Below are 17,985 nucleotides of genomic sequence, written 5' to 3' on the forward strand. Positions count from 1 at the left end.
CAGTTAATATTCTTTTTAAAAATGTTGTTAATTTTACTTTAAATAGTGACGTTTGGGATAGTTCTTTGCCTCTCGAATTTTCACAGATCTCCACACAGGGTAAATCCTTTCTGTGTTACTTGTTTAAATTAGCAGTCAGGGAGGGAGGGTGTCATTACATTACATTACATTTTGGGGGCTCATCACTGGGATTTGATCGGTTTGGGTCTTGGATTCATGATTTGAATAGGTCTAGACAGATCCAATCTGAGATTTGGACAGATTTGAATAGATTTGGGATACAAAAAATCCCAGTAGATTTAAACACTTGCAGGTTCATGTCCTAGATCTTCAAAGAAAATGTAGGTGAGACATTTCATTTAATTTCAGAGACTTGTGGTTGATTAAATTAAAAGTGAGAGAAGTGGCTTTTAAAATTGCTACAGAGATTCTGGGATTTAAGATGATTCTCAATTTTGCTAAGAAAGTTTAGAAGGAAAGTTTAGAAATAGCAATGAAGTTAAATTTGGGTTTAATCAAGGACAAAAGTAAAGCTGAAATTGTAAGGTTTGGGTGTGTCAGAGAAACAAACAAATGCAGTAGAGATGGAAAACTTTAAATTACAATTGAGTCAAATGGAGTTGAAAGATAAACAATGAGCGAGAGAGGAGAGAGAGAGAGAGACAATGGTTGGCTGAGCAAATAGAGAGAGAAGAAAGAGAGAGAAAGAGAGAGAGAGAAGAAAAGGAGAGAGAAAGAGAGAGAGGAAAAAGAAAGAGAGAAAAGGTTCTTAGCTGAGCAAAAAGAGAGAGAATTTGAACTTGAGAAGTTGCAACTTAGTCAGCCAAGTCAAGGTAACAGGATGGAGATTAAAAGAGAAGGTAGTGATAAATACAAATATGTCAAAACTCTGCCACATTTAGATGGGAAAGATGTTGAAGTTTTCTTTATTTCATTTGAAGAATCGGCTAGGCAGATGGTGTGGTCTGAGGATTTATGGGTAATGCTAGTTCAGATTAAATTGGTAAACAGAGGTGTTTGCTGTGCTGTCAGATGAACAGTCAAGAGGTTATGAAGAGGTACCAGAAGACTATAGACAGCAGTTCAGAAACAAAAAGAAGGAACTAAGTCAAACTTACGTTGAGTTCAAAAGAATTAAGCATAATCATTTTGATAGAAGGTGCATGCTTTAAAAATAGATAGGACCTTTGAGGCTCTAAGAGAGATTATTCTGCTGGTAAGAATTCACATGGAGGAACAGAAAGTTCAGGAAGTGAGGAGGGCAGCAGAAGTTCGTGCATAAGACAAGCTTCCTACCAGAATTTCGTCCCACTGTCATGGAGTGGGATACAGAAAATGACAGTGCCAATGGTTTAAAAAGGGCACTGGGAAAAGGGGTTTTCAATACAGAAGATGGACACATAAACTCACAGTGCTGGTCATTAACGAAAGGCACTGCGAGAAAAGATGTGGTAAAAGAAGCTACGCTAGTGTCATTAGTGAAGGTAGTAAAGGACATCCCAAGAAAAGCCGAGGAGCTGCAGGAGAGTGCGCAGCCTAGGCAGGGGGTGGGTATGGAGTAGTACCTGATATCTACAAAGAATTCGCCTCTGTGGGTAAAGTTTACTTAGAAAGAACAGGAGGAGAAGGACAAAAAGGTATAATTTTGAAAGACACAGGATCTAACCAGCCACTGATAGTAAGGAATTAATGAATTTGCACTATTTCTGATCTGTTACCCAAGAGCGTGATAAATTGTGGGATAGATGGACAGAAATTTAGCATTCCCCTATGTAAGATCAGGTTGGAGTGCCAACTCAAGACTGGGGAAGTTACAGTGGGAGTGATTGACAGAGTGCCAGTTCCAGGAATTCAATTTGTTCTTGGGAATGATTTGGCAAGATCCAAAGTGGGAATGACACCCCTTGTTGTGGAGAAGCCCAAGGAAGACCAAGAAACTGAGGAGTTAAAAGAAAAATATCCTGGTATTTTCCCAGACTGTGTCGTAACAAGATCCCACTATCATAAGTAACAGCACGAAGCAGAAACTATAGAGAAAAATTAAGGAGTTGAGGTTCAGTTAGTGCAAACCCTGATTGATCTAATGGTCAAGAAAAACCTGAACAGGCAGAGGATCAGACAGAAGTGTTTAGTCCTGAAAGTCAAAGGGATTTGCAACAGGAAGACAAGATGGTAAATTGTATACATGTGGGTGTGTACACTGAAAAGGAAGCAGAGAATATTAAGAGAAAGGTAGAATCCTAAGATGGAAACGGAGAGCACGGCAGGTTAGTGCAGAGAAGAAATGTGCTGAAGTGTACCAGATTGTGTTGCCGGTAGCATATAGACAGGAGGGGTTATGAATAGCACATGAACCACCTGTAGGAGGTTATCTAGGGGTATGAAAAATTCAGGCTAAGGTACAAAAACATTTTTATTGGCCTGGAATGCACAAGGATGTGGTTAACTTTTGCCTACATGTCATATATGCCAAATGATAGGTAGGCCACAGGTGATAATATAACCAGTGCTTTTTTTGCCAATTCTTGCATTTGAAGAACCTTTCACGTTGGATACAAATGATTGTGTTGGTCCCTTCCAGAGAACTAGGAGAGAGAAAGAACTGGAGAAACAGGTGATCCTGCAAGATGAGGAATCAAAACCAGGTGATGTGGATTTTGATGTGCCTCAGAATAGATTAAAACATGAAGAAGTCCTTTAGGAGTGGAATAGGTTAGTAAGCTATCTGTCTCAGGACCATAGAACACAGCTGAAAGGTTTGTTACTGCAGTATAAGGACATATGTAAGAATCAGGTGGGGAGGACTAATGCTATTGTATATGAAGTATATGTAGGGAAATACTGCTCCGATAAAACAACACCCCTTTCGGCTTAATCTTCTCAAAGCCAAACAGGTTCAGATGGAGGTGGAGGCCATGTCCGACGAGGACATCATCGAACCAAGCCAGAGCAAGGGGAGTTCGCTGATCGTCATAGTTCCCAAACCAGGCAGGACTCAAAGATTCTGTGTGGATTATCGGAAGGTCAACGCTGTTACAAATTTGGACTCATATCCAATTCTGAGATTGGAGGACTGTATCGAGAAAGCCAGGCAAGCTAGTTACATCAGCAAGTTGGACTTAAAGTGTGGTTACTGGCAAGTACTTTTATCAGAGACAGCGAAAGAAATTTCTGAGTTTGTAACTTCAAATGGGCTATATCAGTTTAAAGTGATGCCCTTTGGAATGAAGAACGCAGCCACCACATTCCAAAGACACATGCACAGAGTTGTGGCTGGGTTAACAAACTGAGCAGACTATTTGAACAATGTAGTGAACCTTAGTAAATCCTGGAAAGATCACATGGTACTGTTGGCAGAGCTCTTTGAATGACTGTGAGAAGAAAAACTGGTAATGAACTTAAAACAGAATTCACAAAAGCAGAGGTGACATTCTTGGGACATAACATCGATCATAGAAGGTTGGCCCCATGGAACGCAAAGATGAAGGCCATCGAGGAAATTCCATAACCAACCTTGAAGAAAGAGGTGCTTCGATTCTTAGAACCCAGCGGATTCTATCAGGAGTTTGCTCCAAATGTCAGCGGCGTAGTGGCACCATTAACCGATTTGCTGAAGAAGAACACAAAGCTTTGGTGGATAGAACAATGCCAGGAGGCATTTGACCATTAGAAAGCAATATTAACCACCACACCAGTTTGAGCTACACCAAACCTTTCAAACCCTTTTAAAGTTGTCGCCATTGCTAGTGACATAGGAGTTGGAGCTGTACTACTACAGGAATGATGTGGAGCTGCGGTGTTGGACTGGGATGGACAAAGTTAAAAATCACATAACACCAGGTTTTAGTTCAATAGGTTTATTTGGAAGCACTAGCTTTCAGAGCACTGCTCCTTTATCAGGTGGTTGTGGAGTGTAAAATTGTAAGCCATGGAATTTATAGCATAGTTTACAGTGTGATGTAACTGAAATTATATATTGAAAAAGACCTGGGTTGTTTGTTAAGTCTCTCATCTTTTAGAATGAACATGTTAGTTTCAGTTCCTTCATATACAAATCGCAGAACTTTTTAAAAGTTACATTCTCAAGTGAATTTTAACAATTGGTGTCATGTCAGCCCAGATAATGCATTGAAGGTGTGAGGTGCCCTGCGTGAGACTGTCTGTGCCACAATGTTCAGACTGATTCTAATCTCAGAAACTGAGTTACAGACTCTTACATGGATTCATGCAGTTTTTGAGCAAAATAAAATGTAAATCTGCAAGTACAACTTCAGCCCACAAATTTATATGTGTGTGTGTGCATGTGGATTTGTGTTTGGGGCGTGGTTATGAGTGTACGTGTGTGCGTGAGAGTGTGGGAGCATATGTGTGAGTGTGAGAGAGAGCTTGTGTATGAGAAAGGATCTGCATGAGTATATGGGTCAGAGCGTGTGTGTGCATGTGTGTGTAGGAGTGTTTGTGTGTGTGTGTGTGTGTAGGAGTGTCTGTGTCTGTCTGTGTGCATCTATCTGTCTGTAAGTGTGCATCTGTGTGTGTGTATGTGTGCGCGTGTTTATAGAACATAGAACATTACAGCTGTACAGGCCCTTTGGCCCTGTCATACTAATCTGAAGCCCATCCCACCTACACTATTCCATGTACGTCCATATGCCTGTCCAACGATGACTTAAATGCACTTACAATTGTTGAATCTACTACCATTGCAGGCAAAGCATTCCATACCCTTACTGATCTCTGAGTAGAGAAACAACCTCTGACATCTGTCTTATACCTATCTCCCCTCACTTTAAAGTTATGTCCCCTCGTGTTTGCCGTCCCCATACTTGGAAAAAGGCTCTCCCTGTCCACCCTAACTAACCCTCTGATTATCTTGTATATCTCTATTAAGTCACCTCTCAACCGTCTTCTCTCGAACGAGAACAGCCTCAAGGCCCTCAGCCTTTCCTAGTAAGACATTCCTTCCATACCAGGCAACATCCTAGTAAATCTCCTCTGCATCCTTTCCAAAGCTTCCACATCCTTCTTATAATGTGGTGACCAGAACTGTACACAATACTCCAAGTGTGGCCGTACCAGAGCTTTGTACAGCTGCAGCATAAGCTCCTGGTTCTGGAACTCAATCCCTCTATTAATAAAGGCCAAAACACTGTATGCCTTCTTAACAACCCTGTCAATCTGAGTGGCAATTTTGTGTGTGTGCAGTGCAGTGCAGTGGGGTCACCTGTAGTGTGAGGCCATCCTGAAGTCCCAGTTGAGGTCATCCCCATGGTTGCCAAACCTGGCTATCAGCCTCTGCTCGGCCACTTTGCGTTGTCACCTATCCTGAAGTCTACCTTGGAGGACGGTCACCCGGAAGATCTGAGGTCGAATGTCCCAGACCGCTGAAGTGTTCTCCAACTGGGAGGGAACACTCATAGAACATAGAACATATAACATAGAACAATACAGCGCAGAACAGGCCCTTTGGCCCTCAATGTTGCGCTGACCTGTGAACTATTGTCAGCTCGTCCTTCTACACTATCCCAAAATCATCCATGTGCTTATCTAAGGATTGTTTAAATCTCCCTAATGTGGCTAAGTTGACTACCTTAGCAAGTAGGGCATTCCACGCCCTTATCACTCTCTGCATAAAGAACTTGCCTCTGACATTAGTCTTAAATCTATCACCCCTCAATTTGTAGTTGTGCCCTCTCGTACAAGCTGAAATCATCATCCTAGGAAAAAGTCTTTCTCTATCTACCCTATCTAATCCTCTAATCATCTTGTATGTCTCAATCAAATCCCCTCTGAGCCATCTTCTTTCCAATGAGAAAAGACCCAAGTGTCTCAGCCTTTCCTCATAAGACCTTCCCTCCAGACCAGGCAATGTCCTGGTAAACTGCTCTGCACCTTTTCCAATGCTTCCACATGCTCCCTGTAACGGGGCAACCAGAATAGTGCACAATATCCAAAGTGTGGCCGCACCAGCGTTTTGTATATTTGCAGCATGGTATTGCGGTTCCGGAGCTCAACCCCTCTACCAATGAAATTTAACACACCTTATCCCGCCTTAACAGCACTATCGTGAATGATTATGATGTGGTAGGCATCACAGAGACATGGTTACAGGGGGGTCATGACTGGCAGTTAAACATCCAAGGATCTTCAACTTATCGAAAAGACAGGGAGGTGGGCAGAGGGGGCGGGGTTGCCTTGTTAGTGAAGAACAAAATTAATTCGTGGCACTGAATGACATAGTGTCGGATGATGTGGAGTCTGTGTGGGTGGAATTGAGGAACCACAAAGGCAAAAAAACCATAATGGGAGTTATGTACAGACCTCCTAACAGTGGTCAAGACCAGGGCGCAACATGTACCAGGAAATAGAGAAGGCATGTCAGAAAGGCAAGGTCACAGTGATCATGGGCGACTTCAATATGCAGGTGGACTGGGTAAATAATGTTGCCAGTGGATCCAAAGAAAGGGAATTCATGGAATGCTTACAGGATGGCTTTTTGGAACAGCTTGTCATGGAGCTCACAAGGGAGCAGGCTATTATAGACAATAGACAATAGACAATAGATGCAGGAGTAGGCCATTCTGCCCTTCGAGCCTGCACCGCCATTCAATATGATCATGGCTGATCATTCCTAATTAGTATCCTGTTCCAGCCTTATCTCCATACCCCTTGACTCCACTATCTTTAAGAGCTCTATCCAATTCTTTCTTAAAAGAATCCAGAGACTGGGCCTCCACTGCCCTCTGGGGCAGAGCATTCCACACAGCCACCACTCTCTGGGTGAAGTAGTTTCTCCTCATCTCTGTCCTAAATGGTCTACCCCGTATTTTTAAGTTGTGTCCTCTGGTTCGGCACTCCCCCATCAACGGAAATATGTTCCCTCCTGCCAGAGTGTCCAGTCCTTTCATAAGCCTATACGTTTCAATCAGATCCCCTCTCAGTCTTCTAAACTCAAGGGTATACAAGCCCAGTCGCTTCAGTCTTTCCGTGTAAGGCAATCCTGCCATTCCAGGAATTGACCTCGTGAACCTACGCTGCACTCCCTCAATAGCCAGAATGTCTTTCCTCAAATTTGGAGACCAGAACTGCACACAGTACTCCAGGTGTGGTCTCACCAGGGCCCTGTACAGCTGCAGAAGCACCTCTTTGCTTCTATACTCAATCCCTTTTGTTATGAAGACCAGCATGCTATTAGCCTTCTTCACGACCTGCTGTACCTGCATGCTTGCCTTCATTGACTGGTGGACAAGAACACCCAGATCTATCTGAACAGCCCCTTTACCTAATTTGATACCATTGAGGTAGTAATCTGCCTTCCTGTTCTTGCCACCAAAGTGGATAACCAGACATTTATCCACATTAAACTGCATCTGCCATGCATCTGCCCACTCACCTAACTTGTCCAGGTCACCCTGTAATCCCCTAACATCCTCATCACATTTCACCCTACCACCTAGCTTTGTGTCATCAGCAAATTTGCTAATGTTATTGCTGATACCATCTTCTATATCATTTACATATATTGTAAAAAGCTGCGGTCCCAGCACGGATCCCTGCGGTACCCCACTGGTCACTGCCTGCCATTTCGAAATGGAGCCGTTAATCACTACCCTTTGTTTCCTATTAGCCAACCAATTCTCTATCCAATCTAGTACTTTGCCCCCAATCCCGTGCGCCCTAATTTTACTCACTAACCTCTTGTGTGGGACTTTATCAAAAGCTTTCTGAAAGTCCAGGTACAGTACATCCACTGGATCTCCCTCGTCCATCTTCTGAGTTACATCCTCAAAAAATTCAAGAAGATTAGTCAAGCATGATTTCCCCTTCATAAATCCATGCTGACTCTGTCCTATCCTGTTACTATTATCCAGATGTGCCGTAATTTCATCCTTTATAATAGACTCCAGCATCTTTCCCACCACTGAGGTCAGACTAACTGGTCTATAATTTCCTGCTTTCTCCCGCCCACCCTTCTTAAAAAGTGGCACAACATTAGCCGCCCTCCAATCCTCAGGAACCAACCCCGATTCTATTGAACTCTGGAAAATAATCACCAGCGCATCCACGATTTCCCGAGCCACCTCCTTCAGTACCCTGGGATGCAGGCCATCAGGTCCCGGAGACTTATCAACCTTCAGACCTAACAGTCTCTCCAACACCAAATCCTGGCAAATAGAAATTCCCTTAAGTTCAGGTCCTTCAGCCACTGTTACCTCAGGGAGATTGCTTGTGTCTTCCCCAGTGAACACAGATCTGAAGTACCCATTTAATTCCTCTGCCATTTCTTCGTTCCCAGTAATATATTCCCCTGCTTCTGTCTTCAAGGGCCCAATTTTTGTCCTAACCATTTTTTTGCCTTGGACATACCTAAAAAAGCTTTTACTATCCTCCTTTATATTCTTGGCCAGTTTACCTTCGTACCTCATTTTTTCTCTGCGTATTTCCTTCTTACTAATCCTCTGTTGTTCTTTAAAAGCTTCCCAGTCCTCCGTTTTCCCGCTTATCTTCGCTAAGTTATACTTTTTCTCTTTTAACCTTATATGTTTCTTTACTTCCCTTGTCAGCCATGGCCGCCCATGTCTCCTCCTGGGATCTTTCTTCCTTTTAGGAATGAACTGATCCTGCATCTTCTGCATTATACACAGAAATATCTGCCATTGTTCCTCCACGGTCTTCCCTGTTAAGGTATTAAACCATTGAACTTTGGCCAGTTGCTCCCTCATAGCTCCATATTTCCCTTTATTCAACTGAAATATTGTCACTTCAGATTGTACTCACTCCCTCTCAAATTGCAGATTGAAGCTTATTGTATTATGGTCACTACTTCCCAATGGCTCCTTCACTTCGAGGTCACTGACCAATTCTGGTTCGTTACACAATACCAGATCCAGAATCGCCTTATCCCTGGTCGGCTCCAGCACCAGCTGCTCTAAAAATCCATCTCTGAGGCACTCCACAAAGTCTCTTTCTTGAGGCCCGATACCATCCTGATTCTCCCAGTCTACCTGCATGTTAAAATCCCCCATAACAACTGTAGTAACATCTTTGCGACAAGCCAATTTCAGCTCCTGATTCAACTTACCTCCAACATCCAGACTACTGTTTGGGGGCCTGTAGATGACTCCCATGAGGGTCTTTTTACCCTTAGTGTTTCGAAGCTCTATCCACACTGACTCTACATCCCCTGACTCTAGGTCCGCCCGCGCAAGGGACTGAATATCCTCCCTTACCAACAAGGCCACCCCACCCCCTCTGCCCGTCAGTCTATCCTTACGATAACACATGTAGCCTTGAATATTCATTTCCCAGGCCCTGTCCCCATGAAGCCACGTCTCAGTTATCCCCACAATATCGTATCTGCCAATTTCCAAAAGAGCCTCAAGCTCATCCACCTTGTGTCTAATGCTTCGTGCATTCATATATAGAATTTTTAATTTGTTACTGCTCTCACCCTTCCCCTCAACCCTTATTTCACTCAACTTTACAGCATGATGCCTTTTCCAGTTTTCTGCCTCCTTGATACAGTTGTCTTTCTTGACTTCTCTTGTTCTAACTACCCCTTCAATTTCCTTTTTAAACATCCAGCTTGTCCCCTCCCCCCCGCTACTTAGTTTAAATGTAGCGGTGTTGCAGCAGAAAACCTGCCTGCCAGAATGCCGATCCCTGTTCTATTAAGGTGCAAGCCATCTCTCTTGTAGAATTTATGGTTACCATAAAATATACCCCAGTGATCCTGGACCTAGTGCTATGTAATGAACCAGACTTTATAAAAAATCTTAAAGTAAGGGAACACTTAGGAAGCAGTGATCATAATATGGTAGAGTTCAGTCTGGAGTTTGAAAGAGAGAAGGCAAAATCGGATGTAATGGTGTTACAGTTAAATAAAGGTAATTATGAGGGCATGAGAGAGGAACTGACGAAAATAGACTGGAAGCAGAGCCTAGTAGGGAAGACAGTAGAGCAAAAATGGCAGGAGTTTGTAGGTATAATTGAGGACACTGTACAGAGGTTCATCCCCAAGAAAAGAAAGATTATCCGGGGAGGGGTTAGACAGCCATGGCTGACAAAGGAAGTCAGGAAATGTATTAAAGAAAAAGAGAGATCCTATAAAGTGGCCAAGAGTACTGGGAAATCAGAAGATTGGGAAGGCTTCAAAAACAAACAGAGGATAACAAAGAGAGAAATAAGGAAGAAGAGGATCAACTATGAAGGTAGGCTAGCCAGTAATATTAGAAATGATAGCAAAAGTTTCTTTCAATACATAAGAAACAAACGACAGGCAAAAGTAGACATTGGGCCACTTCAAACTGATGCTGGAAGCCTAGTGATGGGAGATAAGGAAATAACAGGAGAACTTAATAAGTACTTTGTGTCAGACTTCACAGTGGAAGACATGAGTAATATCCCAACAATTAAAAGGAGTCAGGGGGCTGAGTTGAGTATGGTTGCCATTACAAAAGAGAAAGTGCTAGAAAAGCTAAAAGGTCTTAAAATTGATAAATCTCCTGTCCCCGATGGGCTACATCCTAGAGTTCTGAGGGAGGTGGCTGAGGAAATAGTGGGGGCGTTGGTTGGGATCTTTCAAAAGTCACTGGAGTCAGGGAAAGTCCCGGATGATTGGAAGATTGCTGTTGTAACCCCCATTTTCAAGAAAGGATCAAGACAAAAAATGGAAATTTATAGGCCAATTAGCCTAACCTCGGTTGTTGGTAAAATTCTAGAATCCATCATTAAGAATGAGGTTTCTAAATTCTTGGAAGAGCCGGGTCGGATTAGAACAAGTCAACATGGATTTAGTAAGGGGAGGTCGTGCCTGACAAACCTGTTGGAATTCCTTGAAGAGGTGACAAGTAGCTTAGACCAGGGAAACCCAGTGGATATGGTCTATCTAGACTTCCAAAAGGCCTTTGATAAGGTGCTACACGGGTGGCTGCTGAGCAAGGTGAGGGCACATGGTATTCAAGGTGAGCTACTGGTATGGATTGAGGATTGGCTGTCTGACAGAAGGCAGAGAGTTGGGATAAAAGGGTCTTTTTCGGAATGGTAGCCAATGACAAGCGGTGTCCTGTAGGGTTCAGTGTTGGGGCCGCAGCTGTTCACGTTATATATTAATGATCTGGATGAAGGGACTGGGGGCATTCTAGCGGAGTTTGCCGATGATACAAAGTTAGGTGGACAGGCAGGTAGTACAGAGGAAGTGGGGAGGCTGCAGAAGGATCTAGACAGTTTGGGAGAGTGGTCCAGGAAATGGCTGATGGAATTCAACGTGAGCAAATGTGAGGTCTTGCACTTTAGAAAAAAGAATACAAGCATGGACTACTTTCTAAATGGTGAGAAAATTCATAAAGCCAAAGTACAAAGGGATCTGGGAGTGATAGTCGAGGATTCTCTAAAGGTAAACATGCAGGTTGAATCCATGATTAAGAAAGCGAATGCATTGTTGTCATTTATCTCAAGAGGGTTGGAATATAAAAGCATCATTGTGCTACTGAGACTTTATAAAGCTCTGGTTAGGCCCCATTTGGAGTACTGTGTCCAGTTTTGGTCCCCACACCTCAGGAAGGACATACTGGCACTGGAGCGTGTCCAGCAGAGATTCACATGGATGATCCCTGGAATGGTAGGTCTAACATACGAGAAACGGCTGAGGATCCTGGGATCGTATTCATTGGAGTTTAGAAGATTAAGGGGTGATCTAATAGAAGTTTACAAGATAATACATGGCTTGGAAAGGGTAGACGCTAGGAAATTGTTTCCGTTAGGCGAGGAGACTAGGACCCGTGGACACAGCCTTAGAATTAGAGGGGGTAAATTCAGAACAGAAATGCGGAGACATTTCTTCAGCCAGAGAGTGGTGGGCCTGTGGAATTCATTGCCGCAGAATGCAGTGGAGGCCGGGACGCTAAATGTCTTCAAGACAGAGATTGATAAATTCTTGATGTCACAAGGAATTAAGGGCTACAGGGAGAATGCGGGTAAGTGGAGTTGAAATGCCCATCAGCCATGATTGAATGGTGGAGTGGACTCGATGGGCCGAATGGCTTTACTTCCACAACTATGTCTTATGGTCTTATGATGTTATCCACCTGCGTGGCAACTTTCAGGGATCTATGTACATGGATTCCAAGATCCCTCTGCACATCCACACTTCCAAGAATCTTTCCATTGACCAAGTACTGTGCCATCCCGTTATTCTTCCCAAAGTGCACCACCTCACTTTTAGTTGCATTGAACTCCATTTTCCACCTCTCAGCCCAATTCTGCAGTTTATCCAAATCCCCCTGCGATCTGTAACATTCTTCCAAACTGTCCACTACTCCACCGACTTTAGTGTCGTCTGCAAATTTACTAATCCATCCACCTATGCCTGCGTCTAAGTCATTTATAAAAATGACAAACAGCAGTGGTCCCAAAACAGATCCTTGTGGAACACCACTAGTAACCAGACTCCCGACTGATCATTTTCCATCAACCACCACTCGCTGCCTTCTTCCAGAAAGCCAGTTTCTAATCCAAACTGCTAAATCACCCTCAATCCCATACCTCTGCATTTTCTCCAACAGCTGACCATGTGGAACCTTATCAAAGGCTTTACTGATGTCCATGTATACAACGTCAATTGCCCTACCCTCATCTACATGTTTGGTCACCTTCTCAAAAAACTCAATGAGGTTTGTGAGACACAACCTGCCCTTGATGAAACCATGTTGACTATTTGAAATCAAATTGTTGCTTGCTAGATGATTATAAATCTTATTTCTTATAATCCTTTCCAAAACCTTTCCTACAACAGAAGTAAGGCTCACAGGTCTATAATTACCTGGGTCATCTCTGCTGTCCTTCTTGAACAAGGGTACAACATTTTGACTTTAATGAAAGATCTAAACTCTGGAACCTGCAACATCATTCCTCACCCTGCTCTATCCATGTCTCCAAAATGGCCACAACATTGAAGTCCCAGGTACCTGTCCATGCTGCAAGCTCACCTACCTTATTTCGGATACTTCTGGCGTTGAAGTCGACACACTTCAAACCACTTCGCTGTCTGCCAGCACATTTCTGTGACCCTGAAATCCTGTCCCTGTCCTTCCTACTCTCATCCTCCTGTGCACTGCAACTACACCTCAGGTTCCCATCCCCCTGCTGAGCTAGTTTAAACCCACCCGAATAGCACCAGCAAATATCCCCCCAGGATATTAGTACCCCTCTGGTTCAAGTGAAGACCGTCCTTTTGTATAAGTCTCACCTTCCCCAGAATGAGCCCCAATTATCCAAAAACCTGAAACCTTCTCTCCCGCACCATCCTTGCAGCCACGTGTTTAGCTGATATCTCTCCCTATTCCTTGCCTCGCTATTATGTGGCACGGGTAACAATCCAGAAATAACAACTCTGTTTGTTCTAGCTCTCAGCTTCCACCCTAGCTCCCTGAAATCCTGCCTTATATCCCTATCCATCTTTCTACTTATGTCGTTGGTTACCTACATGGACAATGACTTGAGCCTGGTCACCCTCTCTCTTCAGGACCCCAAACTTATGATCCAAGACATCACAGACCCTGGCACCTGGGAGGCAACACACCAACCGTGAGTCTCGTTCGTTCCCAACAAACCTTCTATCTGAGCCTCTGACTATCGAGTCCCCAATGACTAACACTCTCCTCCTTTCCTTCCTTCCCTTCTGTGCAACAGGGACAGGCTCTGTGCCAGAGACCTGGGCCCCACTGCTTGCTCCTGGTAAGTCATCCCCCTCAACAGTACCCAAAACAGTATACATATTTTTCAGGGGAACAACCACAGGGGATCTCTCCACTGACTGTTTTTTCCCCCTTCGAACAGTTACCCAGCTTTCATCTTGCCCAGAAGTAACTGCTTCCCTATAACTCCTATCTATCACAGCCTCTGCCTCCCGAATGATCCGAAGTTCATTCAGCTCCCGCTCCAGTTCCCTAACACAGTCTTGGAGGAGCGAGGGTTGGGTGCACTTCCTGCAGACGTACTGGGTTGAGACACTATTGGTGTCCCTGACCTCAAACATCCTGCAGGAGAAACATTGCTCTCCCTGTATTGCCATCCCTGCTAATCCCTTAGTCACAAAGTAAAAAAGAGACGCTTACTTGATATGTCCCTGGTCTTTAAGGTTAGAGGAGGTGGTTGCGTGGGAGGTCCTACAAAGGTAGGGTCTCAGGTTGAGAAGACACTGACTTATATAGCAGGATGGATATAAAAATAAGAAGTCCCTCCTTTTCCAGAAACCTCTGCTCTCTAATTTCAAATTTAAAAGCACAAATCAGTGACTCACCGCTCCCGCAGGCCCCTGGTGCAAGCTCCTGCCCTTTGAGTTGCTGCTGCCGCTGAAGCTGCCCTGGTTAATGTTGTACAGTGGCTGTTCATCCATTGCCATAGCCTCTGCTCAGTCTCACCAATGTACCATGCCTCAGGGCATCCTTGCCTGTAATGTATGAGATAGACAACGTTGGTTAAGTCGCATGAGTACCTGCCACATTCATGGTGGGAGATGCCCCCTCACGTAATGGTGGTATCCGTGTCGACCCTCTGACACGTCTTGCAGCGTCTATCGAGACAGGGTTGTATGGTGTTGTCCTGAAAGCCAGGCAGTTTGCTACAAACAATGATCTGTTTGAGGTTTGGTAGTTGTTTAAAGGCATGCACAGACACACACATATAAACTTGTGGGGTGAATTTGCATTTGCAGAATTACATTTTATTTTGCTCAAAAACTGCATGTAAGAGACTGTAACTCAGTTTCTGAGATTAGAATCAGCCTGAACATTGTGGCATAGACAGTCTTATACAGGGCACTTCACACCTTAAATGCATTATCTGGGCCGACATGACACCAATTATTAAAATTCACTTGAGAATGTAACTTTAAAACAGTTCTGCAACTTACATATGAAAGAACTGAAATCAACATGTTCATTTTAGATGATGAGAGACTTAACAAACAACCCAGGTCTTTTCGATATATAATTTCAGCTACATCACACTGTAAACATTTGCTATAAATTCTGTGTCTTATAGTCTTATTCTCCACAACCACCTGATGAAGGTGCAGCGTTCTGAAAGCTAGTGCTTCCAAATAAACCTGTTGGACTATAACCTGGTGTTGTGTGATTTTTAACCTGCTACAGGAAGATGAGGATGGGATTGAACGGCCAGTCAGTTACTTTGGAAAGAAACTCAACATCCAACAGAGGAAATACTCCATGATCGAAAAAGAACTATTGAGTTTGGTTACGGCCTTACAACATTTTAACGTGTATGTCACAAACAATGTGTCGGAGACAATTATATACATGGATCACAATCCACTTACATTCTTAGAACACATTAAAGTCAAGAATATGAGACTATTTTGTTGGAATCTTATGTTACAGACTTTTAAATTACCTATTGTATATGTTGTGAGTCATAAGAATGTAATTGTAGATGCATTATTGCGGATTTAACTAATAAAATTTAGATGAGATTTCTATTTATCCAATTTATATAGATATAGGTGTATGGAAAGAAGTTAAGGTGAACTTTGATTAAAGTTATCTGCATGTTATGGTAATGTGTTTAAAGAATAGAAAAAAAATGAAGCCATCTTTTCATTATAATGGTTCATTTCTTTTCTTAAAGGGGAGGTGTTATGAAGGTGTAAGGGTACTGTATCTTTAAGAGAGTTGAAAAGCTAGCAAGGACTTTCAAGAAGCACTGAGAGTCCAGAACAAGGTAATAATGTAACATTTGTTCGAACAGCTAGAGTGGCTGAGTTGCTATGAGACAAAAACAAATTCGGCCAGTTTAAATTATGCCCCAAGATACAAAACTCTAATCAAGTTTGAACTTAGTGTTTTGATAATACTAAAACCAATAAAATAATCCAATGTTTCGGGGTATAAATATCAGACATTTTGAACAGTTACCCAGAGTGGCAAAGAGAACTGCCAAGCCACCAACAAATACAGCTGCCCATAGAACAGCTCTCTTAAAGGTACCTTTTATCTATCAAAGACGTGTGAAGCAGAATCCCTAAGAAGAAGACAGAGGAAAATCTACAGAGGACACTCAGCAAAGCTGACTGGTTTTGAAAGTGATTTTTGTTTTTGTAAATCGTAATTGGTATTTTTAATCAGACGAGTATTGTAGAGGGGAAGGTAAAAGATAGGCTTAGAGAAAGGAGTTGCAAATAGTTGTTAGTTAATATTTTATGTTACACTTAAAAAAAGTTGTCAATTTTTACTTTAAATAGTGACTTTTAGGATGGTTCTTTGCCTCTCGAATTTTCACAGATTACCACACAGGGTAAATTTTTTCTGTGTTTCTCGTTTAAATTAGCAGAGACGGTTTACTCCATGTCATATGGATATATGTACATTTCTCCCTTGTTGGAGATGGCCATTGTCTGGCACTTAGGTATTACAAATATTACTTGCCAAATAGCAACCCAAGCCTGAAAATTGTCCTGGTCTTGTTACAGATGGAGATGGAGATGGACAGCTTAAGTATCTGAGGAGATCTAAACCATATTGAACACTGTGGAATTGTCAGTAAATACATCCACTTTAACTTTATGTAGGAAAGAAGGTAATTGATGAAGCCACTGAAGAACATGGACTCCTGTGACACAGCAGTAATGTCCCTACATTTAAGCAAGGATGCCTATGTTCAAGCCCCAACTGCTCCAGTTAATGCATCATAAAATTTCTGAACACGTTGATGAGAAATATCTATAGTGAAAAACCAAGGCTCTTGAAGCACAGTAGTAGTGTCCCTGCCTCTGAGCCAGACGCTATGGGCTCAAGTCCCACCTGTGTCATAATATCCCTGAACAGGTTCATTAAATAAAAGAATCTACACTGAACAACCAATGTCCTGAGGCTGAGATAATTGATTCCCTCAACCAAGGTAGTATGCCTTCAACCAGTGGTCAGTTCCCTCATTCCATTGACTTCAATTCTGCCAGCACTCCTTGAGGACTTGCTCTGTGAAATTATAGCCTTGATGACAACAGCATTATTGTGAACTAAACTCTGGAACTGAGTTATTTTGAATGGATCTAAATGAAGGGCATGAGATCCAAGAGGCCCCCTTGGCGGAATCCATCTGCAACATTGCTGAATAAATGCTGTTTGATAGCATTATTATTGATTCCTACATTACTTTGTTGATGGTTTAGAGGAGACAGATTGGGTGTTAATTGGCTTAATTGGATTTGTTTAGTTTGTTTTGTAAAAGCTATGTACCTGAGCACCTTTTTACATTATCCTACTCCAAATTCACAACTCAGAGTTGGCAGGCAAGTGGAGTCTTGGTCACAATCAGATCAGCCAGAAGTGAATTGAGAGACACGATAAGCTGAAGGGGTAAAACAGCCCAAGCATTCTTCTAATTCGTATGCTTACATTGTCAGGTGGATGTTAGTGTTACAGTTACACTAGAATAGTTAGGCTCCGGGCTTGGTCAGTTCTGTAGCAGAAACCTTGAGTGCTACAGTTGGAATATTGTTGGATCCATCAGCATCCAGTGTCTTCATCTGCTTCATCAATGACCTTCCACCCTGTTTAGAGTAACCCATAGAAAACATTACAATTGGCTAAGTTGTTATTCCGAGGCATTATTGAATGTTACTAATATTTTGAGACAGGAAAATATAACAATCCATTGGAATTGTCTGTCCCCTGAATGTTACAATATTCATTGAGTGCTGGTTCCTGTAGCGCAAATTCAAAGAACCAAAAATGAATTCATCCTACTTTCCCCTTGGAAGAAAGAAGCCATCACTAAAGTGATTTTTGTGCTTACAGTAACCTGGGAAAATACAAGTTTTTTATCTCCAAAAATGACAGGCTGTGCAGATAACCCTTTGGTTTGTGTATTTAGCCTTTTTCTCTCCAAGGAGAACAATCCCAAACTCTCCAAGCTATTCTCATAACTGAAGGTTCTCATCCTCATTAGCATTTCTGTAAATCTGTTCTGCCC

The 17,985-nt window shown here is 42.7% G+C and overlaps 1 long non-coding RNA gene across 1 annotated transcript in view; it reads right to left on the bottom strand.

Annotated features, from left to right (window-relative positions):
* Positions 1 to 17,985, bottom strand: part of LOC140454637 (uncharacterized) — a 162,185-nt gene that overhangs the window by 41,772 nt on the left and 102,428 nt on the right. Inside the window, exon 2 of the long non-coding RNA XR_011952732.1 lies at positions 14,297 to 14,446. This is a non-coding gene — a long non-coding RNA (uncharacterized lncRNA). The remainder of the gene's footprint in view (positions 1 to 14,296; positions 14,447 to 17,985) is intronic.

This window comes from Chiloscyllium punctatum, chromosome 3, assembly GCF_047496795.1.
Source record: "Chiloscyllium punctatum isolate Juve2018m chromosome 3, sChiPun1.3, whole genome shotgun sequence".
In the NCBI taxonomy this organism is placed as follows: domain Eukaryota; kingdom Metazoa; phylum Chordata; class Chondrichthyes; order Orectolobiformes; family Hemiscylliidae; genus Chiloscyllium; species Chiloscyllium punctatum.